The sequence below is a fragment of the Tamandua tetradactyla genome, chromosome 13, assembly GCF_023851605.1.
Source record: "Tamandua tetradactyla isolate mTamTet1 chromosome 13, mTamTet1.pri, whole genome shotgun sequence".
NCBI lineage: Eukaryota > Metazoa > Chordata > Mammalia > Pilosa > Myrmecophagidae > Tamandua > Tamandua tetradactyla.
The window spans coordinates 10524153-10544204 of record NC_135339.1 but is presented as its reverse complement, the minus strand read 5'-3'; the positions used below and the strand labels follow the sequence as shown (position 1 = coordinate 10544204).

The 20052-nt window shown below is 40.1% G+C and overlaps 1 long non-coding RNA gene across 1 annotated transcript; it reads left to right on the top strand.

The window, feature by feature from the left end:
* Positions 1-241: 241 nt before the first annotated feature.
* On the top strand, positions 242-19035 carry LOC143653015 (uncharacterized). The gene is made up of 5 exons (XR_013161015.1): positions 242-334; positions 8609-8685; positions 16688-16829; positions 17564-17772; positions 18944-19035. It is a non-coding gene; the product is annotated as an uncharacterized LOC143653015 (long non-coding RNA).
* Positions 19036-20052: the final 1017 nt, after the last annotated feature.

The following is a 20052-nucleotide window of genomic DNA, read 5'->3' as shown; positions in this document are numbered from 1 at the left end:
TGCCCAACATACTGAATAACCAATTCCCAAGGCACCAGGGTTTCAGAGAAAGTTTATTTCTAGGCACGTAGTAGAAGAGCAGATGGCCTAGTGGCCCAAAATCTGTCTCCCCAAGCTGCAGTAATTCAGATAGTTTTATTAGAGAAAAAGAGGGGCAGGGCTTAGGATAATGAGCACAGTGGCCCCAGATGATGTAATAGAGGTGATTATTGAGCATGTGCAGATTGATCACATGCTTAGTCACAGAATGTATGAAAGAAAATGGTGGAATGAGGTGTAGGTGACTTGTAGGTTAAAGTCGAAGTTACTGCACCTGTCTGGCGGGTCCATTTTGGTAAGATCCAGTCTCAGTCATCAAGACAACTTTGGATGTGGGGTGGGTTAGTTCTGGGCTGACCCAAGACCCTTCATTAATAAACATTAAGGACTGCCTTTGGTGATTACAAGACTCTAAAGTTGAAACACTGGATAACTGGGTACAAATGAAGGTTAGTCACAAGGTTCTAACCATCACAGGGGCAGAAGGTAAAAGCTATACACTCATTATAGAGATCAGGGCAGCTGGCTTACTATTTAGAGATTTCAGGTATTTCCCTCTGTCTACTACAATATGCCAGAAAGCAAAAAAGAATATCTATATAATGATTCAGTAATTAAATCATCCCTTAAATCCAGATTTCTCGGTTACTCCATCCCCATTCAAGAGTAACAACGACCGCTATGAATTTGGGCATTGATGGAGGCCATGGGGTGAGCCTGGGCGTCTGATACCTTACCATTTGTCTGCAGTGAAATGTCCGGAAGCTAAAACAGTTAAAATAAGATCCAGAACCTCTGAGAATATACCACAAAGATCCAGATTTCGATAGAAAATCACTTATTATACCAAAGCCACGAAGGTATCAAACTGAATTTTTAAAAATCAACAGATGCCAACACTGAGATGACAAATATTTTTAAGTAGCCAGCATAGAAACACTTGGATGAGAAATCAGGGATGTTCTTGAATCAAATGAAAACATAGAAAGTCTCAGCAAAGAAATAGAAGATATAAAGTAGAAGACTGTGCAAATTTGGAACTGAAAAATGCAATAACAAAAGATAAAATATCACATTGGAGGAGACAGTGGAAAGAAGCAGTGAATTTAAAGATAGAATAGAAATTACCCAATCTGAACAACATAGAGAAAATAGACTTAAAAAAATGAGCTGAGCCTTAGAGACGTATGGGATATTTGTATCATCAGAGTCTTGGAGGAAAGGAAGAAAATGAAGAAAGCAACAAATACTCAAAGAAATAATAGCTAAAAACTTTCCAAAGTTCACAAAAAAACATAAACCTGCATATTGAAGATGATAAGAGAGAACATGAAGCAGGAAATACTCTAAAAATCTCAAACAGAGACTCATTACAGTTAAACTTCTGAAACTAAAGACAACAAAAAAATCCTGAAAGCAGCAAATGAGAAATAACCCCTTTCCTATAAGGTAAAAATAAAAATAATAATAATAATAAAGAGTGTACGTTAATTTCTCATCAAAAACCATGGAAGCCAGGAAAAATAGCACAATATTTTTCAAGTGCTGAAAGAAAACAATCCTATATCCTATGGAAAAAAAATCTTCAGGAAAGGAAGGGAAAACAATAGTCCCAGAAAAAGGAAAACAAAGTATATTTGTCACCAGAAGATCTATTAAAAGAAATACTCTAAACAGAAAGGAAATGACAACAGTAGGAATCTTGCAAGATCAGGAAGATATTAAGGGCAAGTAAGCAAAAATATAACATATAATATTGTATGACATATATAAATACAATAGATTTCCTTTCTCATTTTCTAAATTATGTTTAATGGTTGAAGGAAAAATTATAACATTGTCTGATGATTCTAAATGTGTGTAAAGGTATATTTGCAATAATTATTATTTATAAACAGGAGAGAGTAAAGTGACTGAAAGGAAAGTAAGGTTATTACACTTTACTCCAGCTGGTAAGAGGATGACATCAATATACTTTGATAAGTTATGTAATATTTAGAGCAATCATTTAAAATCTCTCTATATTTTAATGTGGTTAAAAGGGGAAATTTAGGCTGTATATATATATATATATTCTCTCTATATATGTATATATATATGTTCTATATATAGAATAGAATATTTTTTTAAAGTATTGTACAAAACAAACAATTTTAATATAAATTATGGACTATAGATAACAGTAAAATTATTATAATATTATTTCACCAATTGTTACAAAGGTATGACACTAATACAAGGTATTAATAATGAGGGAAGTATGGAAACTCTGAATTTTCTGCATAATATTTCTGTAAACCTACAACTTCCCCAATTAAATTTCTATTTAAAAACCTAAGCAAAGAGATACACTCAAAGACACTACAGATAAATCAAAATGGAACTAAAAAAAAAAAGTTCAAGTAAAATGCAAGAAAGCAAGAGAAAGAAAATAAAGAGGAAATAAAGAGTCAAGAGGAAAAAAAAATAATAACAGCAGGCTTCTGCCCTAGCAAATACGTAATTACATTAAAGGATTCATATTTTCTAGGTGGATTAAAAAGTAGTACTCAACTGTATACTGTTGATTGGAAAAGCATTTCAAAAATACTAATATAAGCAGGTTGAAAAGTCAAACTAAAAAAAGAAAAGGATGGATAAAGATATAATTGTACAAAACATTAATCAAAGGAAAGCTGGAGTGGCTATATCATTATCAGATAAAAATAACACTTGAGTGCAAATAAAATTACCAGAGGCAAAGCTGAATATTATGTAATTATAAAAGAGCTAATCCACAAAAAAGGCATAGCCATCCTAAACGCATATGCACAATAGAACTCCCAGATACATGAAAGAAAAAGTGATAGGGGAAGAGTCATAGTTAAATCCAAAGTTATAGATGGAAACTTTAACAACCTTCTCTCAACAATTGATAAAACAACTAGATAAAAAAATCAGCAAGGATATAAAAGAACTGAACAAAGCCTTAAATCAATAAGTTCTAATCAACATTTATAGAATGCCTCACCTGACAACAGCAGAATAAACATTCTTTTCAATATATGCCAGAATATATATCAAGATAGACTATATCCTGGTCATAAAACAAATCACCACAAATTTTAAATAACTGAAATCATACAACGTATGTTCTTTGACACAGTGGAACTGAACAACAAATCAATAACAGAAAGATAGGACAGTCTCCAAATACTTGAAAACTAAAGAACACACTACTAAATAACACATAGTTCAAAGAGAAAGTCTCAAGAGAACTAAAAAGGTACATCGAACGGAATGAAAATGAAAATGAGCATATAAGAATTTGTAGGACATAGCTAAAGTTGTGCTGAGAAGGAAATTTATAGTGCCAAGTGCATAAATTAAAATAGAGAAAAAGTCTCAAAACAATAATATAAGTTTCCGCCTCAAGAACCTAGGAAAAGTAAGGCAAAATAAATCCAAAGCAAGTAACAAAAAAGGAAATAATAAAGACAACAGCAGAAATCAGTAAAATGGCAAGCAGAAAAACAGCAGACAAAATCAGTGAAACTGGGCTTGTTCTTTAAAAGTATCAATGAAATCGACAAGTGTTTAGCAACACTGTCAAAGAAAATAACACCTGCATTATCAATATCCGGAAATAAACAGAGGATATCGCAACAGACTCTGATAATTTGAAACCCCTTTAACTATTAACAAAATTGAATTTGTAATTGACAAACTCCCAGGAAAGAAATTAATTACCCAGAAAGTTTCACTGGGGAATTGAATTAGCACCAGTTCTATACATTATTTCGCAGAAAGTAGAAAAGTAAGGAACACTTCCCAATTCATTTTATGAATTTTGTTTGATACCAAAACCAGGAAAACACAGTACAAAAACAAACATAAATAAGGGTGCACGGGTGGTTCAGTGGTAGAATGCTCGCCTTCCATGAGGGAGACCCAGGTTTGATTCCTGGAACATGCACCCAAAACAAAATAAAAATAATACAGACCAATACTCCTAATGAATATATGTTATAGATTCAATAAATACCCCCCAAAAGACATGTTATTAATCTTAATCTGCTCTCTTATTCATGTGAACTCATTTGTGAATAGGACTCTTCGAAGATGCATTACAGGTCAAGGTGTATGCTAAGATGCCATTTAGGTGTGGTCCGATTGAATCAGGGTGGGCCATAATACATATTAGTGAAGGTCTCATAAAGAGGTGCCTTCAGTGGAAACCAGAGGAGCAAACACAAGGAGAGAGAGAGATCACTATAGGGTGGGACAAGCCAAGGAACCCCAGGGATTGCAGCCAGTGGGCATGAGAATGCTACCGAGTTCATGGAGAAAGCATGGCTTCGTCAGCATCTTGAATTTGGACTTCTAGCCTTCTAAACCATGAGCAAATAAATTCCTGTTTATTATGCCAATATATTGTGAGGTATTTGTCATAGCAGCACGGGAAAACTAAGACAAGAGAGATGAAAAAATTCCTTAACAAAATGTTAGCAAATAGAATTCAGTAATATATACAAATAATTATATACTGTGAACAAGTGGAATTTATTCCAGTGCTCAAGTGTGGTTCAGTATTTGAAAATTGATCACTGTAGTCCACCACATTAAGAAGCTAATGGGAAAAAACTACATGTTCATATCAATAAAAAAAAAAGGATTTGACAAAATTAAACTCACGTTCATGATGAAAACTCAGGAAAATAAGAATAGAGGGGAACATTCTCTGTTTGAGAAAGAGTATCTACAAAAGAAACCTCCAGCTAATGTACTTAATGGCCAATGACTGACTGCTTTATCCCTAAGATCAGGAAGAAGGAAAGGATGTCTACTCTTCGTACTTTAATTCAACAGTCCTGGAGGTTGTGGGTAAAACAATAAGGCCTAATTAATTAATTAATTAACCAACAGGCATACCAATTGGAAAGGAAGAAATAAAACTGCCTCTATTTGAGGATGACATGTTTGTCTATGAAGAAAATCCCAAGAAATATACAAAAATTCCCAAAACTAGTACATTAGTTCAGCAAGTTAAACAAGTATCAATTATACTTCTATATACTAGGAATGAGCAAATAGACACCGAAATTAAAAATGCAATACCATTCATTTCAAAATGAAGTGCTTAACTATAAATCTAATAAACCCAGTACATGATGTGTATGCTGAAAACTGTAAGATGCAAAAGAAATCAAATAAGAGCTAAATGAATGGAGAGACATACCATGCTCATTGATTGGAAGACTCAGCGTAGTAAAGGTGTCAGTTCTCCTCAGTTGATACATAGGTTCAATGTGATTCCTATCATATCCCCAGCAAGAATTTTGTAGATGTAGACAAGATTATTCTAGAATGTACATGAAAAGACAAAGGAGCCAGAAGAGCTAAAGTGATTTTGAAGAAGAATAAAGAGGGAAAAATAGATCGGCCTGATTTTGAGATTTATTATATAATCAATGCTGTATGGTATTGGGGAGGAGGCATGCATACATAAATGGAACAGAATAGAGAACCCAGAAATAGACCTACACAGATATATCCAATTGATTTTTGGCAAATGTGAAAAGGAATGAAATTAAGGAAAGCTACTCTTTTGAACAAATGGTACTAGAGCAAGTGAACATCCTTAGGCAAAAACAAAACAAACAAACAAAAACTTCAACCTAAGTCTCAATCCGTACACAAAAAGTAACCCAAAATATATCACAGAATTAAATGTAAAATGTAACACAACTTTGAAATCTAAGCTTCAACAACAAAAGCACTATTTATAAAAGGAAAAAAAATGTACATTAGATTTCATTAATTTTTTTAAAGCCACATGAAACACTCCATAAAGAGGATAAAAAGTCAAGTTGTAGACTGAAAGAATGTATGGGTCAATGACATATCCAGCAAATGCCTTGTATCTTGAATATATAAAGAATTCTCAAAACTGAATCATAAAAAACCAGTTAGAAAATGGGAAAAAGATGCAAAAAGATATTTCACCAAAAAGGATGTACAGATTACAAATATGCACATGAAATGATGTTCAATATCCTTAGCTGTTAGGAAAATGTAAATAAAACCACAGTAGGATATCACTACAAATCTATCAGAATGGTGAAAAAGAAAAGTGGTTATGATACTGAATAATAATGAGGATGGAGAAAATGATTGCTTGTGCATGCTGGTGGGGATGTAAAATGGTCTATTCACCTAGGAAAATAGTTTGTCAGTTTCTTAAAAAACCAAACATGCAACCAGTCATTTTACTCTTGGGTGTTTATTTCAGAAAGATGAAAACTCGGGTTCACGCAAAAATCTGTACACATATGTCTATAGCAGCTTTCTTCATTATAGTCCAGACCTGGACACAATTCAGATGTCCTTCACCAGGTTAAAGGTTAAACTCACCTGGTACATCCATCTCATGGAATTTTACTCAATAATAAATAGGATCAAACTACTGATACATGCAGCAGTCTGGATGAGGCTCCAGGCAATTATGCTGAGTGACAAAAGTGAACCACAAAAGATTCCACACTGACTAATTCATTCTTGTAACATTCTTGCAATGACAAGATTATACATAGGGATGGAGAATACATTAGTGGTTGCAGGGGTTAAGAGGTGTGGGGGTGGGGGTGGATATAAAATAGCAACATTGAGTTCTTAGTGATGATGGAACGTTCTGCATCTTGACCATTTCCATATCAATATCCTGCTTGTCATATTGGACTAGACTTTCGCAAGATGTCACCATCAGGGCAAACTGAATAAAGGAAAGACAGGATTGCTCTGTGTCATTTCTGACAACTGCCTGGGCATTGTGCTGGTTTGAAAGGAAGTATGCCCCCTAAGAAAAGCCATGTTTTAATATAAATCCCATTTCTTAAAGGTAGAATAATCCCTATTCAATACTGTATATTTGAAACTGTAATGAGATCATTTCCCTGGTTGACGTGATTTAGTTAAGAATGGTTGTTAAACTGGATTAGGGATGACATGTCTCCACCCATTTGAGTGGATCTTGATTAGTTTCTGAAGTCCTATAAAAGAGGAAACATTTTGGAGAATGAGAGATTCAGGGAGATTCAGAGAGAGCAAAACTACAAAGCAGAGAGTCCACCAGTCAGCGACCTTTGGAGATGAAGAAGGAAGACGCCTCCCAGGGAGCTTCATGAAATAGGAAGCCAGGAGAGAAAGCTAGCAGATGACACCGTGTTCACCATGTGCCCTTCCAGCTGAGAGAGAAATCCTGAACTTTGTTGGCCTTCTTGAACCAAGGTATCTTTCCCTGGATGCCTTAAGTTGGACATTTCTATAGATTTGTTTTGATTGGGACATTTTCTTGGCCTTAGAACTGTAAACTAGCAACTCATTAAATTCCCCTTGTTAAAAGCCGTTCTATTTCTGGTATATTGCATTCCAGCAGCTAGCAACTAGAACAGGCATCTACAATTATCTCAGAGTATAAAGTTTAATAAAAACAAAAGAGGTTAAGTGAAGGGAGAGAAGGTATAGTCATGTGTGTAGAACGTGTGGACAGTTGCTGGCCAAAGTGAAGACTGAATTGGACAGAGAGACCTAGTAGGGTTCCCAGACGCCTCTGAGATTGGTGATCACAAATGTAGGACAGCACCTGCATTGCTGAGCAACTTTTATCACCTGTGCTTCACTCTCTAGTGCAGGCATAGAGAGAATGTATTGCTGGGTTTGTTCGGGATGCAGGTGCCACCAAACAGGTGGGACAACAAAAACAACAAATGAGGGACGATTTTAATCAAATTCGTTTTCCTTCCTTGGCCTCCTTCTAGCGGCTGGCTTGACTCAGAATCATATTCTCACATTTCTGAGCTATGGCCAACACCTCCTCACAAGTCATCCCATCGCCACCCCTTTTCCTATCTATACTGCACCCACTGCAGAGAGAATTTAAGGAAAGAGTAAACAGATCCCAGGTTTTCCTCCACTTAAAACATTCTGGTGGCCTCATTACCCAGGGAGCACTTAAATATTAGTGCAACTTGCTCTGGCCTTTCAAAGTCTGTTCCCCAGTTCCTCTTTCCGCCCTCCCCACACTCCTCCCAGCTGCATGGAACCTCTCAACACCTGCCAAAGCTCTTCCGCAGGCTGTTTCCCTGCCAGCCTTGCCTTTTAGACAGCTGCCCCTCAGATTTCTAGACAAAATGAAACGATATCTTCCACAGCAATACCCTGAGAGCCTTTATCCATAAGTCCACTCCAGCTGGACCGATCACATGACATTTCCTTTAGATGGACTTTTTTTTTTTTGCATGCTGTATGGTGAGGGTCACATTTCCCTCTATTTCCATGTATCCCGCTACTGTGGCGCCATTTGTTGAATTATTTTTTGGAGAATTGAATCCGGGTCTCCCATGTGGCAGGAGAGAATTCTACCACCGAACTACCCTCGCACCCCCCAGACGGAGACACTTTTGAAAGTGAATAACTCTGCTGGAACAATAGGCATAAGTTGGGACTGTCTTGGGCAAACCAGTCTGCAAGGTCCTCTGCATGATGGCCGTACCACGGTGTGCTTTGACATCTCCATACCTTCCCTCCACAGGAGAAGGATGGGCATCTGAGCATCTCTGTCTCCTCGGAACAAGCCGATGCCCTGCACGTGATCATATCTGATAAAAGGTGATTGCCCCTCCTGGCCCATCCTGGCTTTCATTTATCTCAGTGGTGTGTCCTTACTATGCTGTCCTTTGAGACCCTCCCTACTCACTGAGCTCTCCCAGTCTCTTCCAGCAAGGGAAGGGTTCATTTACCATGAACTTCTCTTCCAGCAAGGGAAGGGTTCATTTACCATGAACTTCTCTTCCAGCAAGGGAAGGGTTCATTTACCATTAACTTCTGAAAAGACAGCTCTGAAATGCCTCCAAAGGAACATTACTCAAAAACAAGCAGAGAAGAAACTATTATTTTAAACTAAATGTGCACAGAATATATCCCCAGACTCAAGAATAGCTGCCGTTGGGCCAGTGGCTATTGCACCCCAGCCGCTGCTCTGTCCAGTCTGGGCATCACACTCCACCCGTCAACCCCTTTGTCTTTTTTTTTTTAATGTTGTTATTGACAAATATTCACACACATACAGTCCATCCATGGTGTACAATCAGTGGCTCACGATATCATCACATCATTGTGTATTCATCACCATGATCATTTTTAGAACAGTTGCATCACTCCTAGAAAAAGAAATAAAAAGAAAAAAAGGAAAAAACTCATACATCCTATACTCGTAACCCCTCCCTGTCATCAACCACTGCTATTTCCGTCTACCCAATTTATTTTTCCCCTTATTGTATATTTATTTTTTTCCATATTTTTTTACTCACCTGTCCCTTCCCTGGATAAAAGAAACATCAGACACAAGGTTTTCACAATCACATGGTCACATTGTAAAAGCTATATCTTTATACAATTATCTTCATGAATTAAGGCTACTGGAACACAGCTCAGGCACTTCCCGCCAGCCACTCCAATACACCATCAACTAAAAAGGGATATCTATATAATGTGTAAGAATAACCTCCAGGACAATCTCTCAACTCTGTTTGAAATCTCTCAGCCACTGAAACTTTATTTTCTTTTATTTTTCTCTTCCCCTTTTTGGTCAAGAAGGCTTTCTCAATCTGATGATGAAAGGTCCTGGCTCATCCCAGGGAGATTTACACCCTGCAGAGTCGTGTCCCATGCAGGGGGAGGGCAGTCTGTTCACTTGCAGAGTCACCAGCCCCTTAGTTTTGAGACCCTGTGCCTGTCTTCATCTTGCTTCTAAGATGGCTGAACCTGTGCAGTGTTCCAGGCCCACCAGCTTTCAGGTCTTGGCAGGGGCCTCTCCACTGCCCTGATGTGTCTCTGCATCATTCTGAAATCACGGGGGTCAACCAGTATCTTGACTGCTGCTTCCGTTCTGACTGAACTGCCTCTTCCTGGAACTAGGGGCCCTGGATCAAGTCCCAGTTCCAGGCTGAAACACCTGCCTAGACCTTTAAAGCCTTTGAGACTGGGTCTGGTTCTGGAGAATGAGCTTACTGTGAGCACAGCAAGCTGTCCCCGAGCCCCATGGGCAGGTTCCACCTGACTGCTGGCATTTGCCCTTCTGATATTGCTGTTTCTGGTCTTCCACATCACCTTGTCCATCTATCAGCGAGACACCTAAGATAAGCTACTGCCTCCCAGATTTCTAAGGCTTGGACCCTACTGACCAGCCCACAGCAGGGCCTGCTTCTGAGTCCGTGTTCATTTCCGTTGTGGCCCCAGCATGTACTCAGTTCTAGCACCAGACCCTAGTGCCACAATGTTCTGTCCACGCTCAATAATAAGATTCCTACCTGTTTTTCTGGTCTAGAACCTGCCCTTCCATTTTATGCTACTCTTGGAGCAGACGTTTGTTTAGTGAAGTGGGAGAGAACAGACCTGAATGCATGTGATTGTAAGCAGATTTATAAAATCCCCCAGTTCCAGGATCTGATCTCACAGTGTTGTGAGTATTAAAGGATGGAATGTACACAAGTAGTTTAGCACAGTGCCTAGTACTGAGTCAAACTCAGTATTTACCATCAACTGTTTATGTCCTAGTCAAGCCACAGGCTTCCATGGCTGGGAGTGTGCTAGTGAATGTTTTGCAGCCAGTTATCTGGATAAAATGGGGTCTGAGTTAGGCACTTGCTGATTCCATAGTGCTTTTGCATTGAGCATAGGATTGGAAAGAGGGATGCACCAGCAGTGCTAGCGAGCTGTTAAGAACAGATTCCAGCACACCAGCGACCCTGCCCCACAGGTCTGCTCTTTCCCAGCTCTTTTATCAGGACTCTCCCTCTAATCCATACCCATGATCTTTCAGAGCAACTGCTTTTTTTTTTTTTTTCTCTCCCAGAGGTGACTCTGGATAAAGCACATGGTCATCTCACCTCTCCCAAAAGATATCAAAGACCATTCTAATCTGCAGAAATATACAACTTCTCCAGTCACAGTTATAGGTCATCTCATGGTTTTGATAGGAAGGTCTGATATCCCAGAAGCTTCCAGAATTCTCTCCAGCACCTCTGCTTCTGTCAAGTTGCTACAAACATTTGTCTGCAACGTCTACTTCTTCCAAGGAAGTAGTCCTAGGACTTCCACTTTCATCTATTAAAGCCAACCCTTCCAAGAAGAACAAAAAAAACATGAATAAAATTAAAACCTGTCTGAAAGCATTAGGGAGCTAGTGAAGCAGCCAGGAGCTCAGGGCTACAATCCTGGGGAAAGCTGCGCAAGGACTTTCCAATGGCAATCTCCATATTGATGCAGCAAGGCTCTGAGAATCCAGTAAGAATCTAGGCAGAAATCAAGGAAAGAGCATCAACTAAGCAGAGGTTTCTCCATCTCACAGTGTTGGGGAAACAAAGTTTGCAGTTTGGGACAGTCAGAGCAGGCTGATCTTAAGGGACCAAGATCCTAGAGAGAAATGATAATAAAAAAAAATATGTCCTGTTAAGACTATCGTGCTCAAAATGTATTGGAACAAATTGTTTTTTCTTCTGTAGTGTTATGTTAGCAATTTGCTTTACTACTAGGTTCCTTTGTTTCTTTTTCAATAAAAATTTAAGCATTTTTCCCCATTATAAAAAATAAAGAGCAACCCCACTGTGTTGGAGAGACAAAAAATTGGAGATGCAAGTGACCCCATGGAGTGGCCTTCGTGAACATTCCAGGTATTGGGCTGTGATTCCTAAAGGACAGCCTAGGAGTAGGGGCCAGTTGGGAGGAGAAGGAACAGCTGAAATGCAGTCCTGGGTCAGCTGTGCACCGGAGTGCCTGAGGTCAGCTCTGCACCTGAGTGTCTGCAGTCCCAGGTCAGCTCTGCACCTGAGTGTCTGCAGTCCCAGGTCAGCTCTGCACCTGAGTGTCTGCAGTCCCAGGTCAGCTCTGCACCTGAGTGCCTGAGGTCAGCTCTGCACTTGAGTGCCTGCAGTCCCAGGTCAGCTGTGCACCTCAGTGCCTGCAGTGCCAGGTCAGCTCTGCATCTCAGTGCCTGCAGTCCTAGGTCAGCTCTGCACCTGAGTGCCTGAGGTCAGCTGTGCACCAGAGTACCTGCAGTCCCAGGTCAGTTGTGCACCTGAGTGCCTGAGGTCAGCTGTGCATCTGAGTGCCTGCAGTCCCAGATCAGCTCTGCACCTGAGTGCCTGCAGTCCCCGGTCAGCTCTGCACCTGAGTGCCCGAGATCAGCTCTGCACCTGAGTGCCTGCAGTCCCAGGTCAGCTCTGCACCTGAGTGCCTGAGGACAGCTCTGCACCTGAGTGCCTGCAGTCCCAGGTCAGCTCTGCACCTGAGTGCCTGAGGGATCTGTCCCATCCAAACTGCCTGCTGTACAGTAGGATGAGTCTCTGCAAAAGGATCGTATTATTCTGAGTGGCCACAATTTTTCATATACAATGTCCAACTATTAAACATTATTCGGCACGAAAGAAACATAAGCAATAGGAAAAAGTACTGACTGGTGATCCAGGCATTTGAACAAAAAAAGGCAGGTGGTGGTGCGGGAATATATGATAGATTGTAAAAACAGCCAGGCTGAAGAATGTAGTTTTAAAAAAGAAAAAGGATGGGAAAAACAGAAACAAGACTAAGGAACATATAGATTTTTTTAAAGTCTAAATACATGTAATTAGAGGCACAGAAAGAAACAAAGACAGAATTGCCAATGTTTTACCAAAACTGATAAATGACGACAATCCACAAACGCAGGGAATTTAAAAAATTCAAATGGGAAAAAAACAGTCCGAAGCACATAATAGCAAAATCGCTTAAAAACAAGGACCCCCCCCGAAAAAAAATCTTAAGAGAAAAGCAGAAGACATATACTTTAAAAGGAACAAAAAATCATACTAAGTGATTACATCAGAAACTGTGAAAGCTGGAATTGTATACCCAGTGAAAATTTGCTTTGACAGTAATGAAATAAGAGTATACTTCCAATCTCCCCCCAAAAAGAGGGTATGAAAAATATCACCAGAAGACCAAAAGTGAAAGGAATTCTTAAAAGAGGTCTTCTAGAAGAAAAATAATTTCAGTAAAAATAGAATCATAGAGGAAGAAATAAAGAGACAGAAGAGATAATATGTTGATAAGCCAAAATGATTAGTGATTGTAGATAACAATAATTTCTTGTCTTGTGAAAATATATGTAGAAGATAAATGATGATAATAAATAGTTGGAGAGGGTTAAATTAATGTAAAGATAATTATATTCATAGCCCTAGGATAATTTCTTTAAAAATGAGAAAATATAAGTATGTATAGCTAACAAGTTCACAGAGAAGATTTTGAATAATAAAACATTACCCTAATGACTAAGAAGGCAAAAAAGAAGAAAATTAATATAGATTAAATGGGGCAAATAGAAAAAATAGTAAATTTATAGCTATAATTCCAAATTCATCAGTAATTACATTGAATGTGAATGAACTGATTAGTGCAATTAAAGATAAAATTACCATACTAAATTATAACACACATTCACACACATACACGTGCACACATAACTTTAATGTGCTTACTAAATATACACTTTAAGTATAAGGACAAAGAAAATTTGAAGGTAAAAGAATGGGAAGGTGTCAGCTTTCTCAAAATCTATCTTTGCATTCACTGCAGTTTCAAATCCCTATCTGAACCGGATTTTTTGTGGAAATTAAGGTGGTGAATCTAAAATTTATGAAGAGACCCAAAAGGCTGACTTATATTATGAGATGTCAAGACTGATTAAAAAATTTCAGTAAATAAGATGGTGCTATTAATGCAAAAAATAGACAAGTAGACCAATAGGACAGAATATTGAAACTAGCCAACACACACAATATCTCTGGGTTTATGACAGGCTGACTCAGCAATGTAGTGGAAAGGTACTTTTTTCTACGAATGTTGCTAGAATAATTGAATACCTGTATTAAAACAAAAAAGTATTGCAACCTATATTTCAAACTATATTCAAAACTCAATTTCAGGTCAAGTGTGCATGAAATTGTGGAAGGCAAATAAAAAATTTCTGCAAGAAAATACAGGAGAACACCTTCGTGATTCGGTTAGGTAATGCTTTCTGAAACAGGACACAGAGCATCAAGGATAGGGAAAAATTAATACATGAACCTACATATAAATTAAGGCCTTCTGTTTATCGAAAGATACCATGAATAGAGCATGAAAAGGCAAGCCATGGTGTTTAAGAAGGTGTAAAAGTCTCAATCTTACAAATTAAAAACACTCCCTTTAGGACGGCTAACATCAAAATGTCCAACAATATCTCCATAAATGAGGACGTGGAACTACTCCAACTCTTGTACACTGCAGGGAAGGTGCATACATAGCAGCAGTACAAGTATTTTCAGCAGTAACTAAAAGCAGCTTTAAAAGTAAAACTTTTAGCAATAACTATGTAAAGTAGAACATATGCATGCCTATGACCCAGCAATCCAATAGAAAGGCACACATAAATTCACCAAAAAGCAGGTACAGTATATCTTCTGGGAGTATTACTGCAGGATCCCAAGATGAAGATAAACCAAAAGGCTATCCACAGTAGAATGCATAAATCTTGGCATATTCATACAGTGATATCGTCTAAGCAATGAGAATGAACTTTATTCAGAAATATAGATGAATCTCAAAAATCAGTGTTGACCAAAAGAAGCCATATGCCCCACCACACCCCAAAACAAGAATGTCTGTTCTCTTTGTCCATATTTCACAGACAGGTGAATTAATCCATGGTTATAGAGCTTATGGTGACCATTACCTTTGGAGTTCCTGCACTGTTGACTTTTGCAGGGCTGGTCATGTTTCATTCTTTGCTGGCTGACTACATCAGAGTGCTCAGTTTTTTTAAGATGAATCGAGCTATACGCTTACAATGTGTGCATTTATGTTTAAAATGTGTAGCCCTGCGTGCTGCTTTGAAAATATGATGTACCCCAGAAAAGCCATGTTTAATCCTGATTCATCTTGTCGGGGCAGCTGTTTCTTTTAATCCTGTTCAATACTGTAGGTTGGAATCTTGTGATTAGATAATCTCCATAGAGATGTGGCATGCCCAATTGTGGGTGTGACCTTTGATTAGATGGAATCGTGACCCCATCTATTCCAGTGGGTCTTGATTAGTTTACTGGAATCCTTTAAAAGAGGAACATTTTGGAGAGAGTCAGAAGCTACAGAAACAACAGAGCCAACAGAGCCCATGCAGCCAGAGACCTTTGGAGATGCCTAAACAAAATGCCTCCAGGAAAACCACTGAAGAAGCCTGGAGAGAAAGCTAGCAGATGTTGCCATGTGCCTTTCCAACTATAGATAAATCCCAAATGTCACTGGCCTTCTTGAACCAAGGTATCATTCCCTGGATGCCTTAATTTGGACATTTTTATGTCCTTAGAACTATAAACTTGCAACTTATTAAATTCCCTTTTAAAAAGCCATTCCATTTCTGGTATATCCCATTTTAATAGCTTTCAAATCAGAACACCCTGGTAGCCAGGCTGTTTAAGATGACATTTTTCCCACTAATGATGTTCGTTGATTGAACACATGCTATGGGCCAGTTACTGATGGGGCACTAGGTACTTTATTCCAAGTTTTTCTACTTTCTCCTTTGAGATGGTTTAGCTACTCTCATTGTGTAGATTTGATGGATATGCAAACAGATGTTCAGAGCAGTTAAGTGACTTGCCACTGGTTATAAAGCTAGAAAATGGCAGGAGCTGACTGCAAAATCACACCTTTCTGATTCCAACACATTGCCTCCTGTGAGATTCACCGTCTTGGTATTCTTTGGAGATCCGTTCAGAAGGGTGAGCCCCAGACCCAACATAGCAGGGTATAGTGACCTTACCCAATAGTGGCAAAGGCGCACAAGCATGAAATCCTAGTGGCTGAGACCCAGGACAGGGGAGGTGACCCTATGCCTGACTGCACCTGGCATCTATATCTTCTGGATACTTGTGGCAATTCAGTGCAATTAGCACAGATTTTGTTAAAGCAAACCGCTTAATTACTCTGAGTCTCAATTTCTTCCTTTCACAAATAGGACTGTCTTCATTTTCCAGAAGAAATGAGTTCATTCTCCTAGGGCATATGTTCAGGTCTATTATGGGCTTTTGGAGCTATTTTTTGGGGGGAGGGGGGGCGGGCATCGGCATGGTAGGCATACAATCAAATGAAGCCTTTTCCCCTTTCCTCTCTGGACCAAACTATGCTTTCTATCTTTCATTTCTCCTGACATCCCCCACTTCCATTCTGGACACCTTCTCCATTCAGTCTGCTCTGTGCCTGGGAGGTTGGGTGGCGGGCTCTCTTGCCCTATACAGTTTGGATTCACAGGAGATTTGAGGGAGGAGAGCGGTGACATCAGAGTTCCTCTCAGCTTGATCTTCTGGAGTTACCATAGGATGTTTCCGTCCCCAGAAAGTCTCAGCTACTTTTCTGCAGCCCCTTCCCCACATCCTCTCTGCCAGTTAGAAGACCTACTTCTCTGCCTCCTTCTGTCTTAAGTACAGAGCACTGTTTCTTGTAGCCCCAAGCTTCTCCACCATCCTATAGTACATCTGTCTGTATGGACCCTCTCCTCAAAGTCCTCAGGTTCAATGTGTTATCTCTTTCTTACAAGGCAGGACCTTTACTGGTGGAGCAGCCTGCCCAGACATCTTCTCCTGAATGTGAGAAGTGCCTTCTACATGAGATGGACTAGCTGGTCCAAACAACAGGCTGCTGAACGAAGAAGATCAACCACTATGGGATTCAGACTGAAGGTAGAGGCAGAAGCTAAAACTCGGGCTTGGACAGAGTAAATGTAAAATAATCTCATAATACATACTTCTTACCCCTCCAAATGTATGCATATACCTTTCCCATAAAACACAAGAAAATTGGGTCCTACTTCAGAAGCAAAAAGTAATCACCCCAAGAAACCCCTGAGGGTCTGAGGTTTACAGAATTATATGGTCATGGACCTCATCCCTCATACTATATTCTGAAAGATTCCTCAGTGCCTCAAGCAGCTTTGGAGGCACTGCTTCCTCAGTCTTCCATTTCATTATGTGGGACTCCTGTAAGCTACTAGCTGAGAGCACACTGACCGAACATCTCACAATTAAAAAATTATTTTCCAGGTGAGCTAGGCCACTCTTCATTTGTTTCCTGTGAACAATCAGAATTATTATCTGAGCCAGTCTCAGGAACAGGGATCAGCACCCAGCGAGACAGGGATGGGGTACCTAGGACCCCAGTTCTAGGGATGGAAATGGAAATTTTGCTCTCCCTAGCCCAAGGGGCAACTCTGCCTTCTGTCCAAGCAAGAAAGAAGTGGTCCTTGAGTAAATGACAATGAAACAAGATGATGGGCCAAGCTCAGAGGCTGAGCAGTTGACTCTGAGAGGCAGACACTGTGGGAATGCATGAATGCAGCAGAGCTGCCATTTATGAGAACCCACCTACATTGTTACCAATCCTCCCAACAGCTAAGGATTTTGTCCCCTTCCTGCAGGTGAAGACATGGAGATGGATCAAGGATAGCTGCTAGTGAGTGGCACAGACCAGATTTTGTCCCAGGTGCATCTATCCAGTCGCTGCTTTGGGACTGTTGGAGAAGCATGAAACCACGCTATTCTCTGAGGTTCATTTGGATCCACCTTGAAGAAGAAAAAAGTAGTTTGACCTCCAAGAGGCAAAAGCGAGAATGTCTTCAGGATCCGGGTAGGTTACACACAAGGCATACATGTTGCAAGTAGAGAGCATATACACTGGGAAAACTATTCTAGAAACTAGGTTCTGGAAAGTTCTGTGGGATGATTCTTACCACTTCAAATTCAGGATCACATAGCTGGAATGTCCAAAGTGAAATTCAAAACTGGGGCCTACCAATGTTATTGACTCTCAGCATTTGTTCATGTGGACAGCTAATACCTGCTTCTATAACCTCTCCCTAGAAGCCAGGCCTAGGAGACAAGACATGCACCAATCCATGTGCCCCAGGCACTATTTTGACACTTGCATATGCAAAGTAATAACACTGAGCCCTGATTGGCAGCACCATCTCCAGACACACACTGTCTGGATTTCAAATCCCTTCTCCACCATTTGAACAAGTCACCAAACTTCTTTGAGCCTCCTTTTCCTCATCAGCAAATGTATCTATCCAATAATGGCAGGAGCAAATGAGGTGATGCAGAGGAAACTGGCATAAAATAAACATTTAATACTTCCACTTCTCATTCTCGTTAACTATGGAATTCTCCCAAAAGACAGAGAGGTGGATGTGAGGAATACCAATTTATAAACAAAGCAATGAGACCCAAAGAAGTAAGACAATGTGTCTAAGATGTCATGGTCAATATGTGCCAGAAGTAGGATTCAAGCTCAGACCTGTCCATTTTCCAGATCCTTTCCTTTGCCTCCTCTTTACCACCTTCCCTGCACCCCATTTCTTGAGGGAAGCGGCTGGCTGGGGCACCTTGCCTGGCTGAAGACAGCTCTCAGCCAGCAGGAGACTAGCCCAGAGTCCCTGGGCTAGGAGTGACTCCGCTGGTCTGAGTTTGCCACAGCCACTGCAGGTGTGCACAAACAGATACTCACTGATCCTCCCTGAGGCCACAGGAGAGGAGGCAGCAGGTGGAGAAGCTGAGAAGCTGGTGGGGTGGGACTGGTCAGAGTCTGGGACAGCAAACACCAGCAGGATCCCAGCCACAAGGTCTCAGTCTACTTCCTCCCAAGGGTAAGCCAGCCCTGCTGCAGGAGCATGCGCTTTGGAGCCGGGAGGAAGAGGAAGGGTGAATCCCAGCACTGCGGCTTATGGGCTTTGGAATGGTGCCTTTTTGAGTCTCAGTTCTCTGTCTCTAACTTCTGGATAATCATTTCTACCTTGCAGGACTAATCTGAGAATGAGAGAGCATCTGTATGTCATGGATATAGCTTGGAACACAGTGCCTGATCAATAAATGGCAGCTGGTATGGATGTGATGATGGGTATTCTTAATCAAAAGAAAATTAAGGTGCCATTGAGAGTGCTTGAGCTTCTTTGCACATCTCAGGGATTCTGGTTGAAAATCAGGAAGATTTCAGAGCAAGGGTTGGGGTGACAGAGGATGTTCCTTTGTGCACACCAGACAGCCTGGCAGGAGAGAAGCCACTTGTGCAGGTGGAGGGCCCCTCACCACTGTGGCTGATTGCATAGCACCACTTAGCTGATTGTTGCATTGAGACCGTGCCCTGGGCAAGGAAGGACTGAGACAGCCTCTCTTCCCTACTGGAATCTGTCTTCCAGATCTGATGACAGGACTGGACCTGCTTGCATCATCCAAGTGTATTGCGGTGTGCTTTTAAACTCTACCTGTTTTGCCTGAAATTGTGTCCTATGTGTGAGTGTGTGCATGCATGCATATGTGTCTGTGTACACTTGTTTTGTCTGTCAGTAATTCTCAATATTTCGGTGTTTTGATTCCAGCAGAGCTTGGACACCTGGTTGCTCTGGCAACTGTACATTTGGATCTGCCAGCCGGTGAACTCTATAGAAATCACATTTGGCCACTTACCCTGAGAGATTAAGCCTGGCTTGTACAACCTTCTTCCAGGTCCCAGCCACTGCAAATTTCAGCAGCTGGCATTTTTCTTGAGACAGAGGAAATTCCTCTTCTTTGGAGCTCAATGCCCAGTGTTAAATCCAGAGGTGAGAGAATGGAAAGCTCAGAGTGGGAGTAGGGGTGGCCAGAGATCATTGATCACTGTCTCTTCCTCCATTGAAATGGGTGACCGCTAGCTCACCTTATTTATCTGGAGTATGTGTTCATTATTCATAATCTCTTCTGAAGAAATACCACTGAAAGGAAAAAGGCAATGATTAAATTTATTGGCCCAGGAAAGTTTTGGCTACCTGGAAGTTCCTGGTATGAAGTATGAAAATAATAAGAATCAAGCATAATTTCACTTATTAAAAGCAAGAAATAATGTTCAAGAAAAGAATGTTTTAAACATAAAATA